The sequence below is a fragment of the Schistocerca nitens genome, chromosome 6 (genome assembly GCF_023898315.1).
Source record: "Schistocerca nitens isolate TAMUIC-IGC-003100 chromosome 6, iqSchNite1.1, whole genome shotgun sequence".
Lineage (NCBI taxonomy): Eukaryota > Metazoa > Arthropoda > Insecta > Orthoptera > Acrididae > Schistocerca > Schistocerca nitens.
The window spans coordinates 702,991,757-703,010,228 of NC_064619.1; positions in this window are offsets into that span (position 1 = coordinate 702,991,757).

Genomic DNA, 18,472 nt, shown 5'->3' on the forward strand with positions numbered 1-18,472 from the left:
ACACGCTTGTGTTCAGCATTTTGGCGGCTACACCCGTTGTTAATGAACCAGCGTTTCACATTTCCAATGGCTACCTCGAGCTTACATTAATCTGTGATCTTGCAGTGTTATCACTTAAGTATGTTACCTAGAGAAATGTATTCCCGAAATTTTATTACGCTGATTATTTTTTGATGCTGTCATTTCTTCCGTTTCATAGTCATGTCACCGAATTTTTATCGTCGAGGACTGCATTCTGAAAAAAATAGTTTTGATTTACAAGACGAAGATGAAAACCCTTTCCCTTTGTTTAATGACGTTGCCAAAAATACATGGGTCACTTTTTTCACACTCTTTTCGGCTATTCATCAACATGAAAAGAAATGCTCCAAACGTTTATCGTGGAGTAAGTTAAGAGATGTGAAACAGTGACGTAGTAAGTTGATGGTGTGCAAATTACTGAAAGAGGGACACGACACTGGGCAGAATGGGATTCAGGTAGCTGCCACAAAGGAGAAGAACCTACATGCTCGCAATAAGTTTTTCGTTTATGATATGGATTATTATGTTCTAGGCAGCAGTTTGCGCAATATTATGAAAAATACACGGTGAACATTAATAAAACCGATAAACTGCAGAGACGGATTCCTGACTGGAAACGGAGGAAAAAAGATGCCATGACATCTGTCCGGAAATGGTGTCTGTACTAGCTGCCATCGGGTTCCCCTAAATGGCAGGCAGCACCGCATAACAGCCACGCTATGAGGGAAACAAACCAACAGCCAAACACGCGAAGACATCAGGTAAACACGCCGAAGATTCCAGTCGATTAATTGGAACCCTACCTTGCAGAGGTCGCCGCGACATATCCGGCCACGGATTCCTACGCCGGGTTTCTATTGGCTCCAGCTCACTATATAGACCCGTCCGCTGCTAATGGCAACCGCTATAGCAGAGTCTCCGAGAAGATATCACCTAAGCCGCTGCACTGCACCGCCGATCGAAGTACCAGCCGACCGAGAGGAACCACATCTCCGGCTAGATCGACGGACGTCTACATCTATTGTACAGCCAGCTATTGTACTGTCGAAGAAGTTACGTTCAATAAACTGTTGGAGAATACAACAGTGTCCAATGACAACAAATCGTCCCGGAACACAGTAGAGAGCTGTATCGCATCTACGTCAGAACAGACGCTCAAAGTGACCTCCATGGGATTCAATGCGCGGGTACACGCGTCGCATCATGGATTGCTGCATTCTTTCGCACGTTCCGCTCTCCCTCCGAATAGCGTCACAGGTATCGTGATAACGCTGTTGAAGGGCCTGCACTTCAGGAACTGGTTCAGCATACACAACGCTTTTCAGAAGACCCCAGAGATAAAAATCAAGGGGGTTTAAGTCCGGTGATCTAGCAGGCCATGCTTCGGGGCCTCCACGTCTTGTCCGAAGCCCGGGAAAGATGTTGTTGAGATGTCGGCGAACTAAAATACGGAAGTGTTGTGGTTCTCCGACATGCAGAAACGCACATAACTTGTCGTATTGGCAAAGGCACATTCTCAAGCAGTCCAGGCAGACCATTCTGCAGGAAGTTCAGTTACATTCCCCTGTTGAGATGTTGTGGAGTAATAACCGGTCCAAAAATGTGGTCGGCAAGAATCCCTGCCTACGCATTGATGCTGAACCGATGCTGATGAGGACTGTCTGTAGCCTACAGGTGACGATTATGCAGATTGATGAAGCCATTTCTCATAAAGGTTGTTTTGTCAGTAAAGGGGACATGACAGAATTCCCATAATTCTGATGCAAAAACCATTGACAAAATCCTTCCTGTAGAGGGGAATCCACTGCTGATCTTCCTTGTACTCATTACAGGTGATAGGGATAGTGGCGGTTGTCATGCAGGATACACTTACTCGTATTCTGGCTTACACCATGTTGGCGGGGTACTTGCCTGGAGCTTGTACTAGGGTTCGACTCAATGTCCTGTAGAACCCAGTCCTCCAGATCTTGTGTACGCACAATCCGTCACCTGCTTGCATGTCCATCCGTCTGAAAGGACCCGTGATTACACAAATGCCCAAAAAGGGCTTGAAATACTGTGTAATGTGGTTGATATTTATGAGGCTACTTGTTTTGGTATAGCCGTCTGCCTCTCGACTGTTTCCATCTGCTTGGCCTTACACAACAAACACCATCTCGGCTGCACCACGGAACGTGCTCAAAGGAACTTTCATTCGTTAGTGCCATCTATGTGGCAATGATTCATTTCCGGACACATGTTCATAGGAACTTTTTTCCTCCATTTCCTGCCAGAAATACATCAGTGCAGTTCGTCGGTTTTATTAATGTTCACACTGAATAGGGCGATACCATCTCTCCACAGAACTGGACTTCCAGGTTAGCAAAGAAACTCTGAGAACTCCAGTTTCATAAGAGGAAACGAGTCACCATTTGCTAGCGAAAGCACATATTAGGAAAAAGGGCTTAGTACATCAGGTTTTTACGAAAAAATGAAACATCAAAATTAAACCGATCAGATTTTTATTGAGACGAAAGGGATTCGCACACATTAAGCTGTGAACAGTTGTCGGCAAAGTGATATTATGTGAGTAATATTGTCAAACACAGGTGCAGGTCAACGTCTCATTATTGTGCATGCTGACAGTGATATGACTTTCATTTCGCCTTTATTTCTGCTATGACTGAGTACAACAGCAAAACTTAGGACTATCATACAAAAATGGACAGAACTCTTTTAACTACGTAGAGACGAGGAAATCTGGTATTTTATCATTTAACTAAGGAGTACGATCCATCTTCTCCGTCATGTTAGCTTCTCCTAAAACCTATAGAAATGCTCTGAAATATTGAAAAGAGTAATATCCGTACTTGTAACGCGTCAAGCATCGCTCTCTCGAAGCTGGAAAAAATGCCGGCTGAAGTTTTTGCTGCTAATATATAAATTTCTTGGCTGAGCCCAACTTCGTGATAGTCTTTTCATGTTACGACACTTCGGCGATTTGCGAATCATTTTCACGGAGTTTGTCGTTGTGTCATTAGCTTTTGCTGCCGTAACGCTAGAAAAACCGTATGTCAACTCGAAAACGAGGAGTGATACTTTCGTAAACGAGGAAACTGAGTAGATATGAATGGATTCGAACAAAGAAATGTCGGCAGTATCAAAAATGGTTCAAATGGCTCTGAGCACTATGGGACTTAACCTCTAAGGTCATCAGTCCGCTAGAACTTAAAACTACTTAAACCTAACTAACCTAAGGACATCACACACAGCCATGCCCGGGGCAGGTTCAAATGGTTCTAATGGCTCTGAGCACTATGGGACTAGACATCTGTGGTCATCAGTCCCCTAGAACATAACTAACCTAAGGACATCACAGACATCCATGCCCGACGCAGGATTCGAACCTGCGACCGTAGCGGTCACGCGGTTCCAGACTGTAGCGCCTAGAACCACACGGCCACACCGGCCAGCCCCCGAGGAAGGATTCGAACCTGCGACCGTAGCGGTCGCGCGGCTCCAGACTGTAGCGGTCGTCAGTATCGCCGACGACTGAAACAGCAGAGACAACATACAGACAGAATCAGATGAAGAACACACAGAGTAGAAATATCTCTGAAGTGAGCATTCAGATGCGCGAAATTGATGTTGTGTTATCAATACACTCTGCCACCGTGGTTAGTTGGTCTCTGGACTGCACAGTTTAGTCCATGCGCCATATAAAGTTTGAATTTTATTATATCACTAGTACAGACAGATTCCCTTCGCACGTGCTGTGGATATAGGCGTTTTGTGGACACCATAACAATTTGCGTTTGATGCCTGAAGTAAACTGGGCTCTTAGCTTTGAAGAGCAATATGAGCGGGCATCACATCACGGCACCGTCACGTCAACTGGTGTTTACACTGTGCGTCATGTCACGTCAATTCGCTTAGCCCAGTACCGAATGAAGAAAGTTAGTTTATAAGTCACAACCGCTGATAGAAAAGTCATAGTATCTGAACTGAGGAAGTAACAACAACAATGTTTATTAATGGCCAAAGCGAACTTCAGAACGTACGTTCTTAATCAGTTTTGTTTGGTAATGTGCCAAGAAGTGGAACAACATTTCAAAACATCGACGTTTATATGCTAGAGAAAACATATACACACAAACACATCAAAGAATAGTTATAAATGGATAAATGCAGCCTGTTTACCTTATCAATTACGTCGGTTTTTTTCTCCTTGAGTAACTATTAACGTCACAAACAACTCTAATTTTCGTCTTCACTAAAATTGACCTTTTCATTTAAAATTTTGTTCTTGTTGTTGTGGTCTTCAGTCCGAAGACGTTTCATGCAGCTCTCCATGGCACTCTATCCTGTTCGAGCCTCTTCATCTCCGAATAACAGCTGAGGCCTACATCCTTCTGAATCTGCTTACTGCATTCATCTCTTGGTCTCCCTCTACGATTTTTACCCCCTACACTTCCCTTCAATACGAAATTAGCTATCTCTTGATGTCTCAGGATGTGTCCTGTCAAAGTATCCTTCTTTTGGTCAAGTTGTGCCACAAATTTCTTGAAACTTCCAGACCGAGACTCGAAGTCGGGAACTTTGCCTTTCGCCGGCAAGTGCTCTACCATCTGAGCTACCCAAGAACGACTCAGGCCACGTCCTCACAGCTTTACTTCCGCCAGTACTTCGTCTCCTACCTTCCAAACTTCACAGAAGCTCTCCTGCGAAACTTGCAGAACTAGCACTCCTGCAATAAAGGATATCGCGGAGACATGGCTTTGCCACAGCATGGGAGATGTTTCCAGAATGAAAATTTCATTTTGGCACAAATTTCGTGTCTCCCCGCACTTGTTCAGTACATCCTCATTAGTTACATGATCTACCCATTTAATCTTCAACATACTTCTGTAGCACCAGATTTCGAAAGCTTCTATTCTCTTTTTGTCTAAACTGTTTACCGCTCATGTTTCAATTCCATATGTGGCTGCAGTACAGATATAAACTTCCAATAAAAACTTTGTAGCATGTAAAACTATATGCGATGTTAACGAATTTCTCTTCTTCAGAAATGCTTCTCTTGCGATTGCCAGTCTACACTTTACATCCTCGCTATCTCGTCCAACATAAGTTATTTTACTGCCCAAATAGCAAAACTCTCTTCTCCTTTAAGTGTCTCGTTTCCTAATCTAATTCTCTCTCAGCATTGCCTCATTTGATTTGACTATGTTCCATTATCCTTGTTTTGCTTTTGCTGATATTCATCTTATGTCCGTCTTTGAAGACAATGTCCATTCCGTTCAACTGCTCTTCCAAGTCCTTTGCTGTCTGACAGAATTACAATGCCATCGGCAAACTTCAAAGTTTTTATTTCTCTACCCTGAACTTTAATTCCTACCCCCAATTTTTCCTTGGTTTCCTTTACTGCTTGTTCAATATACAGGTTGAATAACATTGGGGATAGATTACATACAACCCTGTCTCACTCCCTTCCCAACCACTGTCTCCCTTTCCCATCCTCCGACTCATAACTGCTGTCTGGTTTCTGCCAAGTTGTAAATAGCCTTTCGCTCCCTGTATTTTACCCCTGCTACTTTCAGAATTTCAAAGCGAGTATTCCAGTCAACCTTGTCAAAACTTTCTCTAAGTCTGCAAATGCTATAAACGTAGGTTTGCCTTTCCTTAATCCATCTTTTATGAGAAGTCGTAGGTTCAGTATTGCCTCATGTGTTCCTACATTTCTCCAGAATCCAAAGTGATCCTTCCCGAGGTCTGCTGGTAGCAGTTTTTCCATTCTTCTGTACAGAATGGACGTTAACATTCTGCAACCCTGACTTATTAAGTTGATAGTTCCGTAACTTTTATACCTGTCAGCAACTGCTTTCTTTGGAACTGGAATTATTACAGTGTACCTAAAGTCTGAAGGTATTTCGCCTGTCTCATACATGTTGTAGACCAGATGAAATAGTTTTGTTATGGCTGGCTCTCCCAAGGGTAACAGTAGTTCTGACGGAATATCGTCTGCTTCCGGGGCGTTGTTTCGACTTAGATCCTTCAGAGGTCTGTCAAATTCTTCTCGATCATATCTCCCATCTCATCTTCATCTACGTCCGTTTCCCTTTCTATAATATTGCCTTCAAGTTTATCTCCCATGTATAGACCTATTTATTACTTCCACTTTTCCACTTTCCTTTCTTTTGTCAGTACTGGTTTCCCATCTGAGCTCTTCATTCTCGTACAGCTGCTTCCCTTTTCCCCAAAGGCCTCTTTAACCTTCCTGTAGCCGGTATCTATGTTTTCCCTACTGCTTGTAAATCCTTACATTTTTCCTCTAGCGATTCCTGCTTAGCCTTTTTGCACTTCCTGTCAGTCTCATGTTTTACGCGTTTGTATTCCCTTGGTGGATTGGATTGGATTGGTTGGGAGAAGAGACCAAACATCGAGGTCATCGGTCTGATCGGATTAGGGAAGGACGGGGAAGGAAATCGGCCGTGCCCTTTCAAAGGAACCATCCCGGCATTTGCCTGGAGCGATTTAGAGAAATCACGGAAAACCTAAATGAGGATGGCCGGGCGCGGGATTGAACCGTCGTCCTCCCGAATGCGAGTCCAGTGTGCTAACGACTGCGCCACCTCGCTCGGTCTCCCTTGGTGGCTGCACCTATGGTACGGCTATCTATATGGCTATGTAATGGAAATTGCTTCGTCAGATCTGTTATGTTATTGTAAAACCTAAATAATTTTTCGCTTCCAGACATTACCCTCGCTTATGTAAGAATACTCAGCGGAAAAAAAAAACATCCATGTCGGCACGGAACATTTGCAATTTACCACCAAAATAAAGCATAATAATAAAATAAAGATTTCGAAGAAACAGAAGCACGAAAACGCTACTATAAAACGAGTAAGTGCAGCCAAAATAGGATAACCTTTAATGTTAGAAGACGGCGATAACATTAAAACATTCTGACTGAAAAACCTTGACGTGCCGTGACATGACTTGACGGTCCGTTGACAACCTGTGCGAATGTGCCATTTCAAATGCGCTGTGGTATGTTTTGATGTGACGTGCTGTGTTGGCGAATGAGAACTGGCCTTAAGCAAACAGCGTCGTCTCTAGATCACGTGACAGTTTCAGTTTAATGTTGACAACATGCACAGAACATAATGCTCGCTCCAGAGATACTTCTGCTCTGTGGAAGAAGATAGCGAGATCATAGAAGAAGATAATTTTACGCACACTACTAGCGAAGCGTCGTGAGCAGGTAAGGTATGATATAGTTGCTGTTCTAAGTTAAATGAGTACTTTATTCAGTGGCGCGTGCACGCCAGTTGTCTATGTCAGCGCTCGTAACAATACTTTCACTTCTCTCCTCTCCCCTTCCTGCTTCTCAAGTGTAAATACGATCGTGTTGCCACCTTGGCCTTCAGATCATTGCAGGTTGCCGGTTAATATCTCAGTGTGCAAATATCTCGTCAAAAACTTCTCCCTGAGATTGTTTACTGACGTTGCTGCTGCGAACAGAGAAGCAGCGTCGTTAAGTAACCTCAGCGAAAAGTTTTTCACCGTTGGCCTACGGCCCGTCGTCACTCACAAGACGAAAGAGAGCAGGAAGCAGTAACGTAAACACCTTCTAGGAGCTCGAGTTTCAATCGGTTCTTCTCTAGTGCAGCCATATATCTTAACGACCTCTAACCATTTGGACAACAAGCTGTTCCTCGAAGCATAGAGGTTATCGTGCGGCCGTGAATGCGGTAGTTCCCCTGCAGCTGGAAGCGAGCCAGGAGGTCAGCTGTGTGCCTATAAGAGCTCGGCAGGTTGCTCCGAAACGGAGACTGGAACTACCGCAGCTCCTGATATCTCTGCCTGAGTAAGTTGAGCTACACGCTATTAATTTTATAGCCTTTGTGTCAAATATCTTTAAGCTTAACACGGAACTCTCAGGACTGGTGTTTAGCTTGTCATAGTGATACTGAGATATACGTTCGTTATCTGCTTTGCTATCAGCGTCTGGAATGCGAACTGTTCGCTCTCTTGAGTCTAGTATCTTCCTGCGTGTGCACAGGAGACTTTTTCTATCACTTTGCTTCAGTTTTCTCCGTATCTTATTTTTTTCTGTTGTTATAAAACTGAAGGATTGTTGGACACATTGAGCTTGCCCATTTTTCCCACTATTTCGTTTTCACTTGCAGTTTCTTGCCGATTTTTTCAACATGCATAACTGTTTATTTTTTAATTTCTGCTGCGTTTGTTTGTTTTCCTCTGTGCTGTTGAGTGAGTGAGGTAGACAACGATTCAAATTCTCATCTGGCCCTGCAGATTTAGTTTATCCCTGGTTTCCCTAAATCGCTTAAGACAAATTCCGGGATTGCCCCTTCCAAAAAGGACGAGACCTACAAATCTTGCTTAAGACAAATTCCGGGATTGCCCCTTCCAAAAAGGACGAGACCTACAAATCTTTTATTCCCCTTTTCCGAATCAGAGTTTATGCTCCATCTCTAATGACCTCGTCTTCAGTCAGACAAAATGTAATCTCCTTTTTCTTCTTCTGTGCATTTCTGAGGTACTACTCAAATTTTGTTGCTATTTGTAACTTGCACATGGTACTGCCCTATCCCGTCCTTGACCGTAAGCATTTAAACATTCAAAGAAAGAGTATTTCCGTTACCGCACCTGAACATTTCGACCGGTTTCGCCTTTATCGAGATACTCGTTCACAGGGTCTGAGTAGTAATAATCTGCCCTTTGTCAGAGTCGCTTATCTCGATGGGTTTCCCCATTTGCAGCCCATATCTTCGCTAGCGTGGTCCGCCACCCGTACCTGCTCGGCTTACATACTTTTGTTACCGCGTCATGTGAGTCCACATATAGTCACCCGCACCGTTTACACTGCTCAGAATATCCATTTAGAGGCACTGAAGCATCTGTAAACAGTTATGATCTCCTGCTTTCGGATTTCCATAAATTGCGTTCACTTTAAGATAGTTTAAGAGACCTTCTATTCACCTTCTATGAAGAGCTGAACGAAGCGGTGCAGCTCAATTGAAAAACTATTTTTTGTTTCCAGAATGAGATGTTCACTCTGCAGCGGAGTGTGCGCTGATATGAAACTTCCTGGCAGATTAAAACTGTGTACCCCACCGAGACTCGAACTCGGGACCTTTGCCTTTCGCGGGCAAGTGCTCTACCAACTGAGCTACCGAAGCACGACTCAGGCCCGGTACTCACAGCTGTACTTCTGCCAGTACCTCGTCTCCTACCCTCCAAACTTTACAGAAGCTCTCCTGCGAACCATGCAGAACTAGCACTCCTGAAAGAAAGGATATTGCGGAGACATGGCTTAGCCACAGCCTGGGGGATGTTTCAGGAGTGCTAGTTCTGCAATGTTCGCAGGAGAGCTTCTGTAAAGTTTGGAAGGTAGGAGACGAGGTACTGGCAGAAGTAAAGCTGTGGGTACCGGGCGTGAGCCGTGCTTCGGTAGCTCAGTTGGCAGTCGGCTCTCAGCCGTGGCAGCGTGCGGACGGCCCCGCGCGCCGGCCAGTGCTCCGCTGCAGGCGTTGTTTACTTCCGCGTCGTAGCTTTAAGGCTTGTGTCCGTCCACCGTGAACAACATGTCGAGCGCTTACCGCCGTGCGACCCTTAAAGTTTCCTTCCCAGCTGAACATGCGCGACCTCGTGCACATGAAGTTGAAACGTTCATACGTGAAGAAGTTCGTTTAGATCCTAACCACGTTATCGGAATCCATTTTTCGATCACGAGTAGTGTCGTTCATATTAAAATGACAAACACCGAGGTGTGTGAAGATGTTATTCGCCGCCATGCCAATGGACTTAAGTTCAAATACTCTGATGGTCACGTCGGAGCTGTAACACTTGAACTCGCAGAGTACGGTCAACGCACGATTAGGGTGTTTGAACTACCTTTTGAAGTGCCGAAGGACGACGTTGTCTCTGCGTTACAACCATACGGTAACGTCATCGGTTACGTAGAGGAAAAATGGCAAACCTTCACGACCTACCATGTCCTTAATGGTGTGCGTCAGGTCAAAATTGAACTGAAAAAACATATTCCATCATACCTGACCATTGGCGGGGTGCGAGCCATTGTCATGTACGACGGCCAACCCCGAACATGTGCGGGTTGTGGACAAGAAGGCCACGTCCGAACCGCCTGCATGCGACGCCGCCTGATCCAGACGCCGGTCGGCGAGGAAGCGTCCCCAGCAGTGATGACTCAGATCCCTGTCGCATACGCTAAGGTTGCCCAGGAAGGTAGCACGTCTACACAGAGTCTTCCTGCTCTGTTGACGTCGTCTGATCAGGTAGATGCAACCGCTCCTGAGATTCCTTCTGAGGTGCCCCAGACGCCAGATCCTAACCTGCCGAATCATCGCAGCACTGTGACTGAAAATGCTACTGAGATGGATGTTGATCCGGGAGTGGTACCTACTTCTGCTTTCCTTCAGACTGGTCCAGAGTCAGACGAAAGCCACCCGCAATCGGACTCTGAACGACATGTTAGAAAACAAGGGTCGACACGAAAGAGAAAGAAACGTAGCCGTACACCCCCTGATGAATCCATTCTACGGATGGATACCAGGGATGCAGACCCGAAGATGGACGACAAACCGCTCTTTGATGACCAAAAGTCTGATGCGAAAGACCCGCCACAGGCGACCACTGGCAACGAACACCCCTCCTTACTGCCGCCGTCGCCCCCACAGGTCGACGTTGAAGAGAGCCTATCCGATGAGACGAAAACTACGTCTCCTCTCCACGTGGATGACGTGCACAGCCGATGCCCTACCGCAGTATCAGTCTCCTGGGCAGACGACGTGGAGATCGAAGGGACTGGGGTGGACGCTGCTGATGATGGGGCACTCCCATCGGTTGCGCCCGCGCCCGCAAACTCTCCACAATAGCAGCCTCTTCAGCGGACCGGCAAGATCGACGACCTCTCGCTCCTGAAGAAGAAGCCCCACCTGTGCCTGTGGGACTCCAACACCAGCATTATCGTGTCGCAACGATTAACCTCGCGACCATTCGTGCGCCCCACAAACTAGCGCTGCTCCGCGATATGATTTATGATGCGGACATAGATATTGCGCTTTTTCAGGAAGTGCATGTCGCCGATTTTTCACCACCACATGGCTTCACGGTGCATCTTTCTCCCGCTTCGGACACCGGTAGTGGTGTTGCCATCATCTTACGCGAAGGTCTTCCTGCCGAAGATGTCCTATACCTCCCCAACGGCAGCGGTATGGCCCTTACTCTCTTTGGTGTACGCATCGTCAACATTTATGCGCTGTCGGGCTCCAGCTACCGTCGTGACCGCAATGCCTTCTTCGCGACTGAAGTTACACCCCTTTTTATGGGACCACACGATGACTGGGTCATGGGTGGAGACTTCAACTGCACCCAGCGACCTCAGGATCAATTGCCGCGTCACTCACCATGCGCAGCTCTGGAAACAGTCGTCACGCGGCTACAATTTGTCGACACGTGGAGACATGTTCACGGTGATCTTTTGGGCTTTACGTACTACACTGCGCACTCCTCTAGCCGACTGGATCGCATCTACATCTCGCGATCCCTAATTCAACACACTCGACAGGCTGAAATCTGGCCTGTTGCTTTCTCAGACCATGAGGCTTACTTCTGTGATGTTGTTCTCACAAGACAGGCAGTATGGCACGGACGTGGTTTATGGAAACTGAACACGGCACTTCTTAATTCACCTGAATGTCGACTTCTAATAGAAGAGACTTGGATTACATGTAATAGACGCCGACCCACGTATCCGTCTACCATATCCTGGTGGATCCAGTGTGCAAAACCTGCTCTTCGAAAAACTTTAATCCGGTATGGCAAAGATGTTGTCGCCTGGAGGAAGAGCACTATGGACTTTTACTACAGGATCCCACGAGAATGCTCCACGATGCCAGCCTCCCCTGAGCGCCATACAAGGATGAACCAAGCTAAGGCCCAAATCTCCAATCTCATGCGACGGCATTTGGAAGGAGCGATAGTACGATCTCGTACTGCTGATCGCATGCCTCATGAACATCCGTCGATGTACCATATCATCCAAGAACGACAAAATCGACGCCGAAAATTGATTCACGTCCTAACGGATCAAGAAGGGCGTCGCTACGTAACCCAATCTGCAATAGGGAATGTGCTTCACGCCCACTACCGGCAGCTCTACCCCGCAATTCCACATTCCCCTGAGTTGATCGAGGAAGTCTCACAGCTCAACTTCGGTGGTATCCCAGGAGATGCGGCGATTGACTTGATGTCGGAGGTGACTGGTGAGGAAGTCCGCGATGCGATCTGGGCAGGAACCATCAATCGCTCCCCAGGACCCGACGGTCTTCCCCTCGAATTTTATCGCACCTTCCGTGATTTGTTAGAATCCACCTTCACCTCCATCTGTCGGGAACTGATGTCTCCGGAAGTACCCGTGCCGGACGCTTTCATGGAAGGAATTATTATTCCTGTACATAAACCGCACGGTGGCAACAATATCAGTGATTATCGGCCCCTCACCCTCCTTAACAGTGATATGAAAATCTTCACTCGCCTTTTGGCAGCACGACTTAAAAACGTTGCCCGATATGTTGTGTCGCCAGACCAAGCATCTTTGGGAGGAGATAATAATATTCGCACGGCTTTATGCCGCTACAGGGATATGATCGCCGTTACCCAGGCACAACGCCTCTCTGGGGCACTTGCGTCTTTGGACTTTAGTCAAGCTTTTGATAGGGTTGACCATTCGTTCCTTACGGCCGTTCTCCACCATATGGGTTTCCCAGTCGCCGTTATCACGGTAGTGATGCGCCTTCTGCGGGGTGCCTCATCCAGGATTATGTACAATGGCAGACTCACTCCACCGATAACAATAGGTCGATCTGTACGTCAAGGTTGCCCTCTATCAGCAATTTTGTACGCCTTTTCCTTGGAATCCTTGCTATGTGGACTAAGACAACGTTTGGTAGGGTTGTCCATAGATCGCTACCGATTCTGTTGCACGGCCTATGCTGACGATGTAGTCATCTGTTTACGTAATGCCGACGAGGTTCGAGCTGTTTTGACGTGGGTAGCGACTTATGGTGAGGCGTCGGGTAGCTCTTTAAACGTACGTAAGTCACAAGTTATGTTCATTGGCACGGGACTACCCGTGGAGTGCGTTACACCTCTCACCATCGTTGATACCATTCGTTGTTTGGGAATAGATTTTTCATCTGATCTCCGGCGTTCAGCCACCATCAACTGCCGACGCCTCCTTTTAATGATCAGAGCAGGTCTTATGGACCATCGCCTTCGATCCCTAGATATTCTCCAACGAGCTCGATATGTCAATACATATATCGCATCCCGAGTTCCCCATGTAGCGCAAGTTCTACCTTTCCCGCTTACTGTGGCACGTCGCATGTTGGCAGCGATGGCATCTTTCGTCAGCTCTGGGATGTTGTTCAAAGTTAACTATACAACCCTTACTCTTCCCCGTGAACGAGGTGGGATAGGTCTGTTTCACGTGCCGGATAGAGCTCGCGCCCTATTTATCAGCTCCCAGATGACGGTATGGAACCGTTGCCCAACGAGCCTCACTGGTCTCCTCCTGTCGGCATACTCGCCGGTCTCACTGTCAGCCCCAGTGATGATCTCGGATGTTCCGGCCCAGTTCCATTATATCCGGTACTTCTTTCTGGAACTCAGTTATCTACACCTCACCTTACCAAGACAGCTTTTACTCAAGACAAAGGCAGTATACAATGTCCTCCAATTAGGTCGTCCACCTAACCCGATTGAACAAAAGTTCCCCCAGGTTGACTGGCGTCATGTATGGCGCGCGGTGTTCGCCTGTTACCTTGACACGAATGTTCAATCTGTCTGGTACTTAACTGTCAATGGTAAGCAAATCAACCAATTTCGCCTTCATCGTATCCACCTCGCCCAATCACCTCTACGCTCCACGTGTGGAGTGCCAGACAATGATGAACATCGGTTTGTTTGCGGACCGGCGGCGGAGGTTTGGCACTTGGTTCGACGTATTGTGGCTTTTCTAACGCGGGACATTCCGGATCGGATTACTCCCCTTTCATTATTATTTCCGGAACGTGAATATTTTCCTCGGACAAAGACCAATGCTGTGAATTGGATTCGCGGACATGCCATTCACTACTTATTTGGACAAACTGTAGACTCTGTACTCGATTTTTGGACATACCTCAATGACCGTCATTATGTCGTTGTCCGTCACCCAAAATACAGACAATTTTTCTCGAACTTCCTTGGGAGTGCTTTCCACGAGCCGCCTCGCACCTGGAATGTGTTAAGCCAAGAGAGAAGAAGGTTTCCTGTTTGAACCAATGAACATTTCTGAACAATTAAACGGAACACATCAATTTCGAGAAGACGTGACTCAACATATTACCAGCGGGGCGCAGAAGGCCTCTGATCAATTACACAAAAAAAAAAAAAAAAAAAAAAAATTAAATAAATAAAAGTATAAAATAACAAAAAAAATAAAATAAAATTCAGAAAAAGGAAGATTTTGTTTTGTTTGTAAGGATAGCCATAACCTTGATTTCCCATATTTCCCCTGGTATATAGGCAGCTCTCTGGGGTAGGTTTAGTCAGGAGCCAACGCCTGAAGTGGCCCAGATTTTTTTTGTTCTAGGATTAAAAGTGGCGGTGGCACTTGTTTTTTTAGTTCCATTTTATTAAAAAAAGAGAAAAGAAAAAACAGAAAAATAAAAAAAAAAGTTGGTAGAGCACTTGCCCGCGAAAGGCGAAGGTCCGGAGTTCGAGTCTCGGTCGGGCACACAGTTTTAATCTGCCAGGAAGTTTTATTTTTTTTTTTTTTGTTTGCGAGTATTGGAAAACTTGTGCAACAAATAACCAAATGCACTGAAAAGCAGGGTGACTCTGATGAAGATTGATTTCACTGCAAATTTTGTACTGTTGTAAAAAAATAATGTGCATATCGTGTTTGGCTTACCCTCGCAGTTGCTCATTTTCTCATATAAAGCACTAACTTTACCTTCACTCAGACGCTCTAAGGCAGGTAGCATTAAAGTAACAAATATGTCTTTTCTTTTACAGCGGACATTTACTGCACATCATGGCAGTCCTTATGAAAATCTTCTTCATTTCTCTGGTGCTATCAATTGTTGCTACAGCTGAACTAAAAAAGGTAATAAAATACTTGTAGTAAGATGTATTTGCTGTACGGAACGTATGTCGCGATCTGAGAGAAACTCCCTGTGGGACCGACACCGCTAATCATCAATCGATCCGATTTTATGAGATTTCGTATTACTAACCTTGTTAGTTAAACGAAAACATGTCTGCTGTTGATAACTGCCCCGAAGGTCAACTGTAACTTAATGATGTCGTAATTGTTGCTAGTTTAAAAGGACCTGGACGTCATGGCCTTTAGTTTTTACTAGCATTTTTAAATTTAATCACTCAAAAACTATAATAGATATTGGAATGAAACTTTAACCAAAAATTAGTATATTGTGACCTCTTTGTGACAAAATATAGAAACAGTCGAATACGTGTCGTGAATATCGAATTTTTTCTTACGTACTGAATTATGTGTAATTTTTATTTTAGTACCCTGAACTTCCACATTTGAACTTCCACATTATTCAGAATGAATGGTCAAAACTAATTTTATTCTTCTAATTATGAAGTTGTTGAAACAGTAAACCAGGAATTTTTACCAATTTGTTATTTTGTGTACTTTTTCTCGTAATAATTTAAGAACATGTGACATGCTCCACCTTAAAATATTTAATACATTATTGATTAAAGTGGTTCACTGTATGTGCGCTAAATTACTATTCATGCATCGTTTTGTTTTCGTAACTTTTATAATGGATGAGATAATTATACTTAACCATGCTATAACATTGATTACAAGGCACTGAAACTAAGGATTTGTATCAATTTAATGGAATAAACCTCGGGTCCTTGGTGAAACAATGTAAATTAACTAAACAAACACTGTTTTTTGTCTTGTTTCATAAATTTTGTTATGGTAACTGCACAGCTTACTGGTTATAACCCGAAACCCTGGTTGTGCACTAGGTTATAATAATATTTGTGGAACAAGACAAAGAACAGTGTTTGTTTAGTTAAAGCTTTGTATGTCATTTTCATCTCAATGATAACATTACAGGTCCATAATCTTGTTGATTCTGAGTGCCCTTTTCATCTTCTTTACCTTTCTATCTTTTCTTTGGTATTCTGGCCTCATTTTTATACTTTCAGCATCTTTTTTCAGCTTCAGCAACACATTTTCAGTCCACTCGTTGCAGCCCACTTTTCATGTTGTCTCAAGTTTTGATGCCTAGCTTGCGCATGGTTTTTAATCTGCTCGTTACTCCATCATTAAAACATGTTATGGCGTCCATCACCCCAATCTAAAAAGTCGACATGCCAACAAAAACAGTTTTAGGCAAATGCTCCCAAATGTAACTACTGAAACTTTCATTCGGATTCTGTATTTTTCCATGTACACATATTTCCAGGAGTTGAGTATCTGGAAGATCTCTATAAATTGTCTTTACTTCTACAATAAAAGTTTCTGACATGGAGTGTGCATTTGTATCTTTTTGTCCATTTGCTTCACACCTGTTATACTTGCACCATGAAGTGTTTCCTTCTGGGCAGAGGCCATGCTATGGATGCTCATCAGTGGATATTATATGAAACCGATTTGCCCAGATTGCTTTCCTCATCTCACAGACTTTTTCACCGTTTCTCGTGATAGCTAGACCGTAATATTATGTGAAGTTTTGTACTTCTGATTTGGTGACTTTGCTTTCTCACGCAATGGCTTTGTCGTCAGAGAGTTTTTTTACTGTCATATCCTTGCAGAGTTTCTTGCCCCCATTCTCTTCTGCACACGTTACGCACATTCCATTTTTTTAAATTTAAGTTTCACCATATGGTTTAGAAGTCACAGCACTACTGAATCCTTTAGAGTCATCATCACAAAGGCAGTGAGTAAATCGGACATCACGTCCAGCAATTGACCTACTAAAAATAGACTGCCCCCTTGCTTCTTTACATACCACCACTGAAACGTTGCGAGCCTTTGTCACATTTGTGTCCATTTACCTTGCTGACACAACACTGGCAGTATTTTGTCAGAAATTCATAGTCTGGCAGCTTGCCTGTATCTATAGTGGTAACTGTGGTAATCCTATTGAGCGATGTATGGCCTCTCTTCTGCCAGGAACTGTCCAGCGCAGCAACAATATCAGAATATTGATAAACATCTACAGTTTCTTTCGCTGACCGCTGCATAGATGCTTCTTTGACTTCTGTTAGGGCATTACGCAATCGTTTATAATTTGTCTCAAATTTGACAGGTGACAGTGGGAGGTTATAGTACAGTATATCTGGGCTGCTTTTCTTCCCTTCCCAGTACACCTCATGGCATAAACACATTTTGTGTATCTTACAGGGAGATGTCATTGTACAAATGGTTCAAATGGCTCTGAGCACTATGGGACTTAACTTCTGAGGTCATCAGTCCCCTAGACATTAGAACTGCTTAAACCTAACTAACCTAAGGAATCACACACATCCATGCCCGAGGCAGGATTCGAACCTGCGACCGTAGCGGTCACGTGGTTCCAGACTGTAGCGCCTAGAACCGCTCGGCCACACCGGTCGGCTGTCATTGTACATTTCTTTACTTTACACACTTGATATTTCAATAAAATTTTGATGGATAGGACTCTTTTCATAGTAATGTCCCCACTGAACATAAGGCATTTTTCACTGTTAGAGTAGTTACATTTAGCAACGGACAAAAGCTGCTCTGAAAGCTTGCATTTCCTAATTCAAATATAACCTTTATTTACAACACCAACACCTTGTTCGTTTTTGGTAAAATGTTTCAATTTGCGATTTTGTCAGTCATTTGCGGGCCACTATCGTCCGATTCTTATTTTATCGTTGGATCACCAATGATTTGAGCCTATTTCGCTTCTGAAGATGACAATTTAAACCAGTAAAGTGAACCAAATAAAGATTTTCTTGTACAGCTGACGACTAACTTTTTACCTTCCTTGAAATATTGTGCAGCTGCTGAACTATAGCTATAAACAAAATCCTATCTTCAAGATGATTGATTTTCTGTCTCTTACTGACAGTGTGTAAGTATCTGCTGGTTGTCTGAACATTGGTTCAAAAATGGTTCAAATGGCTCTGAGAACTATGCGACTTAACTTCTGCGGTCATCAGTCGCCTAGAACTTAGAACTAATTAAACCTAACTAACCGAAGGACATCACACACATCCATGCCCGAGGCAGGATTCGAACCTGCGACCGTAGCGGTCGCTCTGTTCCAGACTGCAGCGCCTAGAACCGCTCGGGCACGCCGGCCGGCGTCTGAACATTGAAGCAAGCCCATAATCAGCTGTGCATTAAACAAAAACCACCTTCCAC